General features: G+C 36.5%; 1 long non-coding RNA gene and 1 pseudogene across 1 annotated transcript in view; one reads left to right on the forward strand and one right to left on the reverse strand.

Moving 5' to 3' along the window:
- The window catches only part of LOC107689222 (acyl-coenzyme A thioesterase 5-like), a 29,708-nt pseudogene that overhangs the window by 4,230 nt on the left and 13,177 nt on the right, over positions 1 to 12,301 (forward strand).
- LOC107689223 (uncharacterized) overlaps positions 1 to 12,301 on the reverse strand; it is a 45,717-nt gene that overhangs the window by 4,013 nt on the left and 29,403 nt on the right. The gene's annotated exons all lie outside the window — the stretch shown is intronic.

Raw genomic sequence — 12,301 nt, forward strand, 5'->3', positions numbered from 1 at the left:
GTGAAACTCCGCCTATGATAGAAACATGGAAAGTTATTGGCTGATGGTTCTGACACCTCTGCCTGAGGCACTGCATCACCAGGGCTTCATAAGTAAGCACCCGCACCATTACTTCTCTGATTTCCTGTCTTCAGGAAGCAATTTTATCTGGCCCTTGCTAAATTTAGTTATCTGTGAAAAAAATGTGTGTGTGTATATCAGCTAGCAGCATAAGGAGGATATCTTATCTCTTCATAGTGAAACACAATGTTATGTGGGATATGCTTGTCACATGTGTTTTGCTCTCGGTCCACCTCATTTTCGATAAAGGAAGCAAAATCAGCCTTTCCCTATCACTCTGATTTTTTTATTGATCAAAACTCAGGGAATTTTGATGGAGTCTTGAGGACAAGTAATGTGAGGGCTATTTCCCCTAGGAGGTATTTGAGTCGTAGTGAATATTGCATGGGACAAGGCGGTTTTCCTGTCTGGCACCTGTCTTTGATCTTGGAAGAGCTCACTTGGTCTCTGTTTGAACCACTGGATTCAGTTCCTAAGAGACATATGAGAAGCGTGGTTTAACTTCCCGTCTAGGCCTTAGAGCACAATGCACTAAGGGTGTGGCTTCATCTTGGGCGCTTTCCTAGGGAGCACCTTTGGAAGATAATTTTGTGACGGCAGGCTGGCTTTCATTGATTTGACAGCACTGAGTGAACCTGTAAAAGGGAACATCTCAGTTATGTATTTAACCTTGATTTCCTGAATAGGGAACGAGATGCTACATAGCTGACTATGGTGCTTTAGGGAAGGAGTTAATGCTTTTTAGGGGAATGACTGTGCAACCGCTTCCTTTATGGAGTGCTGTTGATGCAGTGCCTCAGGGAGGTGGCATCAGCAACATTAGCCAATTAATTGGCATATTTCTATATGGGATTCAGACAATGTCACACCTGGAGGTGTTCCCATAGTTACAGCTACAGACACAGTGTGTTGTTCTTTGTTTAATCATGACAGGTAAACATCTTACTGTGTTTAAGTCTGATTAAGTCTTACTCATTGCATGTAAATGTAGTCAATGATCCAGACATCAGATCAACCATTACAATATGCATGAAGTACATGATGTGGACATATGCTTTATATATAATTTAGTGGCCAAAGATGAAAGTTTGGGAGGCACTTATAAAGGCACGGATCCAATGGGGTTGCTTTGGAGTATGAGGCCCATACCAGGAAGTCAACAAGGAGTCAGGTAGCTTAAAATTTGATAATATGTTTTTTCTTACTAAGTCAAGTTTTCAGTTTTCTTTTTTATTTATATTTAATTCTCTTTTGTCACCTAACTACCCACTCTTTACTCCAGGTTACGTAAGAGAGATGTTCTCACACCAATGGTAGTTCACATCTCAGTATACATTGGGCATCTATGTCAAGGCTTCAGCCACAAAACACCTCTGGCAACCAGTGACACAGAGCGCTGGTACATAGCACCAGGTGTAAAGAGGGTGAATTTCAGTGAGAAAGAAGTGCGAGGAACATTATTCATTCCTCCAGGTACACACATTTTAAATAACATATTTTATATTCACCGTTCAAGATCAGTTTTACATTTGTTAATTTTCTCTGGTGTCTAAAGAGTTGATTTCTATTAGATCGTGTGTCAAAGAAGTTGTGCAAATTGTTTAAAATTACTTTTCATGTTTATTTAGGCCCTGGGCCATACCCAGGAGTGCTGGACCTATGGGGAGCAAGTGCTGGTTTGATTGAGTACCGTGCTGCTCTGCTTGCATCTCATGGCTTTGTATCCATGACACTTGAGTACTTCCCTCCAAAAGGTCTGAGACTAAAAGATGTTCATGCTTCTTACTTTGAGGTAATTCAGAACATTTGACATCCTTCTAACGTAGACCACTGATGACAAGGCATTTGATGTAATCTAGCGCAGTGGTTCTCAAACTGGGGTACGAGAGGTGACGGAAGGGGGTACGTGAACAAAATTCTGAGTTGAATTCTACCCCAACTTAAAGTAACATTAAAACCGAAAATGTCTTTCTGACAAGCAAAATGCCGCTTCTAATGTAAAACAGGAAAATGGGAGTGCCGTAATTGGTCAAATACATGATTTCCAATCAGCTTACCTCATTTTTTGCGGTCAAAACAGACTGCATCCACACAAGCAGCATGCGTATGATAGGATGCCCGCTGAATATGCTGCTTTAGCAAATCGCGCTGCTGTTCACTGTATCTTTAAAGTAGATCTTCACTTAATAGCAAGAAGAGCAAATATTGAGACGCACTGTACATTAAGATCGATTGAAACTCTCTTCGATAAAGACACCTTTTGCGAGTTATTGTTTTCATGTTTAAAATACGAGCAAGAATGCAAATTTCCCTGAATATCCAAACAATGGCAAATGTGACATTAATTTTTACAAAAATTCAACAAAAAAAGGTAATATTGAGTGAAAATTGTACATTTTAAATGTAACCTACATTTTAAACAGAATATTGTCATGTTTGTTATATTTTGCAACAAAATAATATTTCCAACGAAATCCGTATCATCTGGTGTGCATCTCCAAGCAACATACAGCAGTGTTTAGTGAACGAATCTGCAGCTTTGAAAGATTCGGAGAGTCAGTGATTAATAACCCATTCATAACTACAGCATTTTACTTCGTTACTGAATGAATGAATGAATGAATGAATGAATGACATGACGCCTGGCTCACTAAGACAGTGACTTGCCGCCACCTATTGGCTGTTTTATTTTTAAATCTACAAGTAGGCTATCACTTCGATTTGCCATCATTTATTACTTTATTTATTATATTAATAATACATTTAATGTAATGTTAAGAATATGACATAAAACATGACATAAGATACAATTAATACAGATAGAAAATCTTTGCCTCTATAAAAGTAAAAAAAAAAATGCACCTGTAAATCCATTTAAGGGGGCAAATATGGTCCTTTAATAGAAAAGGTGTAACTGCGGTCTAAGTGGAAGAGAGGGGGTACGCAGAAGAATGTTAAATGCCCCAGGGGGTACACCGCTATAAAAAGTTTGAGAATCACTGATCTAGCGTTGTTATTATTAGCTACAGTGACATGCGAAAGTTTGGGAACCCCTTGTAGAATCTGTGAAAATATGAATAATTTTAACAAAATAAGAGAGATCATACAAAATGCGCGTTATTTTTTATTTAGTACTGTCCTGAGTAAGATATTTTACATAAAAGATGTTTACATATAGTATGTTTACATATCTTAATACTGTGTGTGCTCACCTTGATGATCTACCATGGTTTTTTTTTGTGATGGTTGTTCATGAGTCCCTTGTTTGTTCTGAACTGTTGAAAACTTTTTGAATTTGAAGATCAAGGTAACTTGTACTTAATTTGTCTTCCGGGAAACATGCAAGTATCTTCTGTTGCTTCCGAAGGGCAGTACTAAATGGAAAAAAATATATATTTCAACAAAATAAGAAAAATTGGGACATCTTCATCCTGGTTCTTAATACATCGCGTTTCCTTCTGGAGCATCAGTGAATGTTTGAACCTTTTTTAATAGTTGTGTTTGAGTCCCTCAATTGTCCTCAGTGTGAAAAGATGGATCTCAAAATCATACAGTCACTGCTGGAAAGGGTTCAAATATGCAAAAGATGCTGGAAAACTGAAGAATCTGCAGGACCTGGAGGATTTTTCTGAGAAACAGTGCTCAGTTTAACAGTTCAGAACAAACAAGGGACTCATGAACAACCATCACAAAACAAAAAACAGTCGTAGATCATCAAGGTAAGCACAAACAGTATTAAGAACCAAGGGTTCCCAAAATTTTGAATGGGGTTATTTTAATAATTTCAGCTAACTTTTTGTCTTGTGGACTAAATGTAAACATCTTTTATGTAAAATATCTTACTCAGGACAGTACTAAATAAAAAATAACAGGCATTTTGTATGATCTCTCTTATTTTGTTAAAATTATTCACATCATCACAGATTCTGCATGTGGTTCAGTATATACTCCATGGCCACTGTATATATGTTTCCAGAGAAGTTATGGCAACCACTCAAATGGAAATCCAGGCAATCAAAGCAAATGCGATAATACTGGCATATGGAGTTGTTTTCCCATAAAGGAGTTTTAAACAGTTTTAAATGGTTCTTTGATGACTTCATATTCTATGTAAAGTTTGTCATTAGACTCATAAACCATAAGGAGATCACATTGGACAAATGCTCAAAAAACACGGTGCTGAAGCCCCAGATTTCAGCCAAAAATCAGAATCCATTAATCTCTGCACACCGCATCCAAAGTTGGGTTGTGCAATGAGACAGTTGTATAGTCTTTACCTGATGTGCATGCTTATTTTTGTGTATTCTGTAGAAAGCATACCAGATCCTGAAGAATCATCCAATGGTACAGAAGGATTGTCTGGGTATGCTTGGTCTATGTTTTGGAAGTGCCATGACACTCAGAATGGTGGCCTACTCCAAAGTCATTAAGGTGTGCTTGGTCTACACACATCTGCTTTTTAAATGCAGATTGAAAAAAAAAATCATTCCATGTTTTCATATGTCTTTTTATTCACTTTTAGCCCCAGTGCTGTGTGTGCATTAGCGGAAGTCACCTGATTCCTGTCAATAAATCCCTCTTTGAAGTCTTTGATGAGATGAAAAAGTGAGAGACAAAAAACACAAGGAAAATGCCGAAAATATGTTGTTATAAACGTTTGCATTTATGTTTTGTTACACAATGTGGCACCAAAAGTATTTGAGCACTTATGCCACATTTTAAAGTGTAACATATTTAACAAAGCTACATGCATTCTCAGTGTGACAAGTACTGTAACTCTGTATAACAACTATAACGATTTAATTCTCTTCTCAAATTAATGAAATGACAGATAATTTTAAGAAAGAAATTCAATGATCCGTGTCAGTAAAATGATTCAGTCCTCTCATCAATACTGCCAATCCAGCCTGTATGTCTAGAGAGTAATCACAGGTCTAGTTCATCAAAGTATCATGTGATGAAGTGTTTGAAAAGTTTGATGAAAAGTGTTTTCTTGTGTTCATTTTGCACATAGAGCCTATGCTTATTGTGTTTAATAAAATTACTAATGATTTTTAATATTTTATCATGTACAGTTACATTCAAATAAATTATGAATGAAGTGTCCAAACACATTTTAGGGGCCACTGTAAGATAAAACAATGAGACTGAAATGATAGCAATTTGCGATTTTTGCTCACACTGCTAAACAGCAGTAATATTGAATAAATCTGATCATTGTGAATATTTTACTAATGAGAAGCATTGACAATCTTAATTGCAGTCACCGAGAAAAGATACGTGTGAATGAGGACAACCAGGAAATCCACAGAGATGTCATCGTAGCAGTTTCCTCAGACCCAGATCTCAAAGTGGATGTGAGTATGTCAATTTGTTGATATCAGTCTGATTTCACTCATTTTTTTATTTATTTTCTTTTGTAATGTTAATTCCCTAGTAAAAAAAAAGTATACCATAATTTATTTAAAATACATTTATTTCATACTAAGTATTCTTCAAATCCATTAAAGGGATAGCTCACCCAAAAATGAAAATTCTGTCAATAATTACTCACCCTCATGTCGTTCCAAACCCGTAAGACATTTGTTCATCTTCGGAACACAAATTAAGATATTTTTGAGGAAATGTGAGAGATCTCTGACCCTCCACAGACAGCAACATTTACATTTAGACATTTAGCAGACGCATTTATCCAAAGCGACTTACAAATGAAGACAATGGAAGCAATCAAAATCAACAAAAGAGCAATGATAAGCAAGTGCTATAACAAGTCTCAGTTATAACGCAAGTTATAACTCAGTTGCAATAATAATTGCTATAATCTCAGTTGCGTTGTTCCCAGGTCCAGAAATCTAGTAAGGACATTGGTAAAACAGTCCATGTGACATCCATCAGTGGCTCAACTTCAGTTTTGCAAAGCTATGAGAATACTTTTTGAGTGCAAAGAAAACAAAAATAACTTTTTTATTTATTCGACAATTCTCCCCCGAGTTACGTCTTCCGCCATTTTGGAGAGTACCCAAGAGCCTAATCGATGTAATCAACGGTTTTTACGTTTGGGGGGGAACGCGCACATGAACTTAATCTGCGTAATCAGCATTGTTTACACTTTGGTGAAAATGTGCGTATGCGTTGTGATACTCTCTAAAATGGCGGAAGACGGTAACTCAGGGGAGAAGAATTGTTGAATAAAGTCATTTTTTTTCTTTGCGCACAAAAATTATTCTCGAAGCTTCGCAAAATCAAAGTTGAGCCACTGATGTCACATGGACTGTTTTTCGGAACATTACAGTTGCGTTGCCGTCTATGGAGGGTCAGAGAGCTCTCACATTTAATCAAAAATATCTTCATTTGTGTTCCGAAGATGAACGTAGGTCTTACGGGTTTGGAACGACACGAGGGTGAGTAATTAATGACAGAATTTTTATTTTGGGGTGAACTAACCCTTTAACATATTTGGGTCATTAACGTATAAGGATTTTCGACAGGCAAATTTTTAAATACAAAAAATAATAATATATTTTGTAGTTGTTCAAACATTAAGAAGGTTGTGTACACAAATTCATATTAAAATTTTTAATTAAGTGATTTTAGTGTTTTTTTATCTAGATGAATCGGCCGTAGCCTTTAAAAAATGTAATGTGGTGTGACCATGATTTATATTAAAAAAATTTTTTACAGACGTTCTTAGTAATTAAAGTGTTTAGAGAAAGTATTTGCATTTCTTTTGAGTTTTTGTAAATAATGATCTCATATTTTTGTTCTATAATTTCAGAGTTGCCTTCTTAATTGTAGTCAATTTAGTCACTTATTTTTTCTGTAAATTGCATAAAACTGATTAAAAATATTTAAAAAATACCATTCACTTAAGCATACTATTGTCACATTACGCTGTTTAGGAAGCATGCAGGAGGCACGAGTAAACGTTAACAGTCTTTAATCCAAGGAACACAGGGGAAATCCATACAATAGGCGCTGGAACAAACACGTACATAAACGGTAGACCCGACAACCACAGAACACAAAGGCATAGACTTAAATACAAGGGATAATTGGGGAAAACACAGGTGCATGGGATCATAATCAAACTAAACGAGGACAGGAACATGACCAAATAAGGAAAAATGGAACAGAAACGGGCAAAACACGACATAGAAAGTCTAGAATCCCTGACAACTATATCAGTGATTCAAATTTCAGCCACAGAAATTATATAATTTATTCTTAATTTAATAGTTATTGCTATTATTGGTCGCACCACATGATGAGTGGTCGCTCCAAATGACACAAACATCATTAAAAATCTATTTAAAGAAACGTGTGAAAAGTTCAGCATATGGCATTAATTGCAGTCATTTTTTTTAGAGCCAGTTATTTCTAAACTTTGCCCAGCCATGGCTGCTCAACTGACCCTTCGCTGGGAGTTTGATAAACAGGCAATCTGAGCAATCATAATGCCAAATCTGACATTTTTGTTCAACAAACAAACCAGACAGGAGAGTAGATTAACGTCGGTGGACTTGAACTTGAAAAATAGTGTGTATTGACATCTTTTCAGTTAAAACAACATACCTTCTGATGTCCATTCATGTTTATTTTGTGCTATAACTAGTAAAAGATGATCGGTTCACATGCCGCTTGAACTGAGGTGCTACAGCGATCTGTCACGGCACATTATAGAGCCACAAAACAGTATTTGTTGTTTGAATTTCTTTAAAAAAAAAAGACAAAATTTGAACTCTGAGACTTTGTTTAATACCGAAAGTAACCTGCTCTGTCTTGTATGTCGGCGCGTTGTCAGTGTCTTCTTTGCTCCGTGATATATTTTTCACTGCATGAGAACATGATGTGTGGCATAAAAGTGCCATGGTTTGCCGGACCTAGCAACAGTAACTAGGGGCGGGTCTTTGCGAAGCATCAATTTAGAGTAGCGGAAGGTTGCTGACTCAGGTTCTGAGATGAAATCATAAACATCTTTCTTACAGCAGAAAATTACATCTGGAGTTTGTGCTTGACTGCAGGGTCAGAATTAACATGGCGAGTGTTTATTTTACTTTGCTTGGCAGTGGAACCTGGTAAAATAGATTAAAATATTTATTAATAAATATATAATAAATTACTAATAAATGCATAATTACCAAACTAAAATTAGATGCTCTAAATTATTATTTTTTGCATTTTTTCTCATATTATACAAAGATTAAACATAAACCGCCCGAAATGACCCAAATTGCATAAAAATCTATTACAAATGATATTAAAATAAAGTATTTTGTGTATATAAACCATTTATTGAACATAAAAGCACAAAAACTGTGAATCTGGGACATATATCTATAATGGAAAACACTCTGCATTGGTCGCACCACATGATATTTTTAAATTCAGTCAATTTACAAGCACAGAATTAGCCACCTAAACAAAACAAGCTAGCTTCCAATGAAAGGTCACTATGAAATTTATAATAAAAATAAATGCTTGTAGAAATAACTTAATATTCATTGTTTTTTTGAGGTCATACCACATGATATCCAAATGTGGTAACTACATACCAGCCATTAAAAAGGTTATTTTTTCCAAATTTGAAAGAGTTACAAACCTGCTTGATGCTTCTATGGGTCCTTGGCAAGTTGTTTTATGATGCAACGTCCTATCTTTGAATGGATTTCAACATAAAAGTACCAAAATGGTAGTTTCTTGATGGTCGCACCACATGATATTTCATAAAATGGAGATTAATATTATTAATATTATTTTGACTATTATGATGGAAATATAAATACAAATGCTTTGCCATTTTAAACAGGATTACAAAACACTTTGGAAATCATGCCAAATAAGGCAGAAAATTAATCTGAACAAATTTAATTTCAAAGATGTTTCCAAAACAACAGTTATGGCCGGACGGTCACACCACATGATGTTTTGACACTTTGAATAACAGAAAAATTACAAATAACTAATTTGTTTTGAAAAGTTAAAGTTGGTACATATGCTGGAGAGGTACTTCTTATATATGGCATCTTTTTTATGCATTTAAACCAATTTTTAACTGAAAAAAATGCAATCAGACAGAAAATCTAGACATCACGTCATTGACCCATTTACTGACATATCACGTAAGACTTACCAATATAAACTTACAATTAAAGTTTGTTATTTGTGTGTTTATTTGGAGTATTTCTTTATTGCACATTGCACACTTATCAATATTATGCCTAAAATGTGTTTTAATATCACTATTAATAAGGATTATATGATCTCTGTATAATATGTTTTTTAAATACAAGATATTTAAAGTGCACCTGAAGTATACTTGCAATAGTTCCACTTCAGCACAATAAACTATACTTACCTATATCTTTAGTTGGACCTCAGCACTACTTTGCACAATTTAAGTGCATTAAGAACAAAATTAGTTGTTCCAATTTAGCAAACTTTAAGTATACCAGATTAGTATACCAAGAGTACATTTGCAGGGTATTTTTATTAAGCCTGAGGGGAAAAGCCATTCTTGTGTCTGGCTGTTCTGGTGCACAGTGCTCTGTAGCGCTGGCCAGAGGCCAAAAGTTTAAATAGAAAGTGGGCTGGATGTGAGGGGTCCAGAGTGGTTTTCCTAGCCCTATTCCTCACTCTGGAGGTGTAAAGTTCTTGGAGGTTAGGCAAGGGGGCACTAATAATCCTCTTAGCAGTCCTGACTGTCCGTTGTAGTCTCCTGATGTCTGATTTGGTAGCTGAACCTAACCAAACAGTTATAGATAAACACAGGAAAGTGTCACGGTGCGTGCGGGGAGATGAAGCGAGGACTCAATTGCAGGAGAAATGGTTATTTATTTTAATAATAAAAATGAAACAAAAACAAACTCAAACCACCCCGAGGGGGAAAAACAGACAGGCAGGCCTAAAGCTGCACCACATGCAGACACGAAACACACACAATGAGAAATGACGGATCAGCACAGGATGACAGACACCAGGAAAATAAATAGGAAACCAAACGAGGAGGCTAACGAGGGAGACACAGGTGGAGCACTTAAACAATAACAAGGTAACAAGATGGGAGGGGCCAGACAATAGACAGGAGAGAGCACATGGCAACAGATAAACACAACACAAGCCATGTGCTCCCAGAACAGTCATCTGGTGGCCCTCCTGGGCACACCCGCTGAAGACTGTGACAGGAAAGACTCAATGATGGCTGAGGAGAACTGGGTGAGCAGGTCCTGTGGTAGGTTGAACTTCCTCAGCTGGTGAAGGAAATACAACCTCTGCTGGGCCTTTTTTGCAATAGAGTCAATGTGATTGTCTCACATAAGGTTCTGTGAGATAGTAATACCTGGAATCTGAATTACCCCACTGCAACCACAGAGCTTTTCATGATGGTGTGTGGGTGGAGTGCGGGTTCTCCTGAAGTTCACAATCATCTCCACTCTTTTGAGCGTGTACAGCTCCAAGTTAAGACTGCACCAGACAGCTAGCTCCTAAACCTCTTGTCTGTAAACAGACTCATCACCATTCTGGATGAGGACGATGACTGTAGTGTTGTCTGTAAACTTCAGGAGCTTGACAGAGGGATCCTTTGAAGTGCATTCATTCATGTACAGGCAGCAGTGGGGAGAGAATGAAACCCTGAGGGGCAGTGAGGGTCCTGGATGTGAGTTTCCCCAGCCTCACGAGCTGCTGTCTGTCATGAAGCTGATGATCCACTGACAGGCTGAGGTGGGTACGAAGAGCGGTGTCAGTTTGTCTGAGAGAAGATCAGGCATGACGGTATTGAAGGCCAAGCTGAAGTCCACAGTTAAGATCCTTGCATAATTCCAAGGTCTGTTGAGGTTGTAGTAGAGCTGGGCAATATAGCTAAAAACTGTATCAACGATATGTTTCATATTGTTCGGTATCGATAATTATTGACATTTTTTATAACCTTTTTTAAAACGGAGCAATAGAAAAAAAATTACATTTAACCACTGTATTTTTAAATTAACTCAATTTATTGAGACAAACAACAATTTTTTTTTTAACAGTCAAACACAAAATACAAATTAAACAAATATCTAATTTCTAATGTTTTATATGCAGATTAAATAGGTTAAACTTTTGGCTTGTTTCCCGAGGACACAGGAGGGCGCAATGAGCAAAATAATGCAGCACATTAAATTGTCAACGCAAAGAAAATAACTGTCTATGAAAAAACATGCATTACGTCTAAATTAACTCATATATATCAAATATAATTTCTTAAAATTGCATAAACAATTATGAACAAAACAGCATCACGTATTTATGCATTGCTTAATACAAAGAGCCGAAGCACCGATCACACAGATTGCCTTTAAAAACATGAGAGACGCAGTGAAAAGGAATAAACCTCCACAGATTTGTGACGTGTTTTCTAAAAGTTTAAACTGTTTTAACTTTGCATGGCTTTCTATACATCTCTTGTGTGAGACGCGAGTGCAGCAGTTATATTTGTCTGTCTAAAAAATGCGCTGAATATGCGTTCTGTGTGAATGGCTTGGTTTCAGTTTTAACCTAATCAAGATCTTCTACACATTGAGCTACTATATTTCTCTAATATTTTGAATGAATAATGCAGCAACTGCGCATCTCGTGGGCTAGACTAACAAAACATTAAACTACAACACCACTTACATCATCATCACCGCATCTCGTGCTCCACTGATGACGCTCCCTGACGCACATCTAACATTTGATTGTACTATTTTTGCATTCAAATGCAAATGCTTAAAAATATACTTTTTTTATTATTATTCACAATCTCCTCATCACAGGCAGGCACAGCACTCATGTTCGTGTTTGTGTGTGTTGTCTGCGTCACTCATAGCACGTGCCTATATCGTGCATTATATCTAACATTTTTTATATCGTTATCGAAGAAGATGTACCATCGATAAATATCGATACAGTTTTATCGCCCAGGCCTAGGTTGTAGGATGTAACGCAGTCCCATATTCAGGGTCTCTGCAAGTTTTTTAATCTCAAATTTAATTTTTTTTATTTATGTTTATAGCAACATATTAAACTTTAAAATGACTCTAAAAAGCATGATTTACACTTCAGATACAAGTTTTAACAAAAACAAAAAGTTTTATAAAATGATACACTTCAGATTAGAGGTCGACCGATATATCGGGCCGATATTTGTCATTTTTTAATATATCGGCATCGGCCGATATCCGTGTTTAGTAGCGCCGATTTAAAGTCAGGCACGTCCGCAGGC

This window comes from Sinocyclocheilus anshuiensis, unplaced genomic scaffold, assembly GCF_001515605.1.
Source record: "Sinocyclocheilus anshuiensis isolate Anshui unplaced genomic scaffold, SAMN03320099.WGS_v1.1 scaffold882, whole genome shotgun sequence".
NCBI lineage: Eukaryota > Metazoa > Chordata > Actinopteri > Cypriniformes > Cyprinidae > Sinocyclocheilus > Sinocyclocheilus anshuiensis.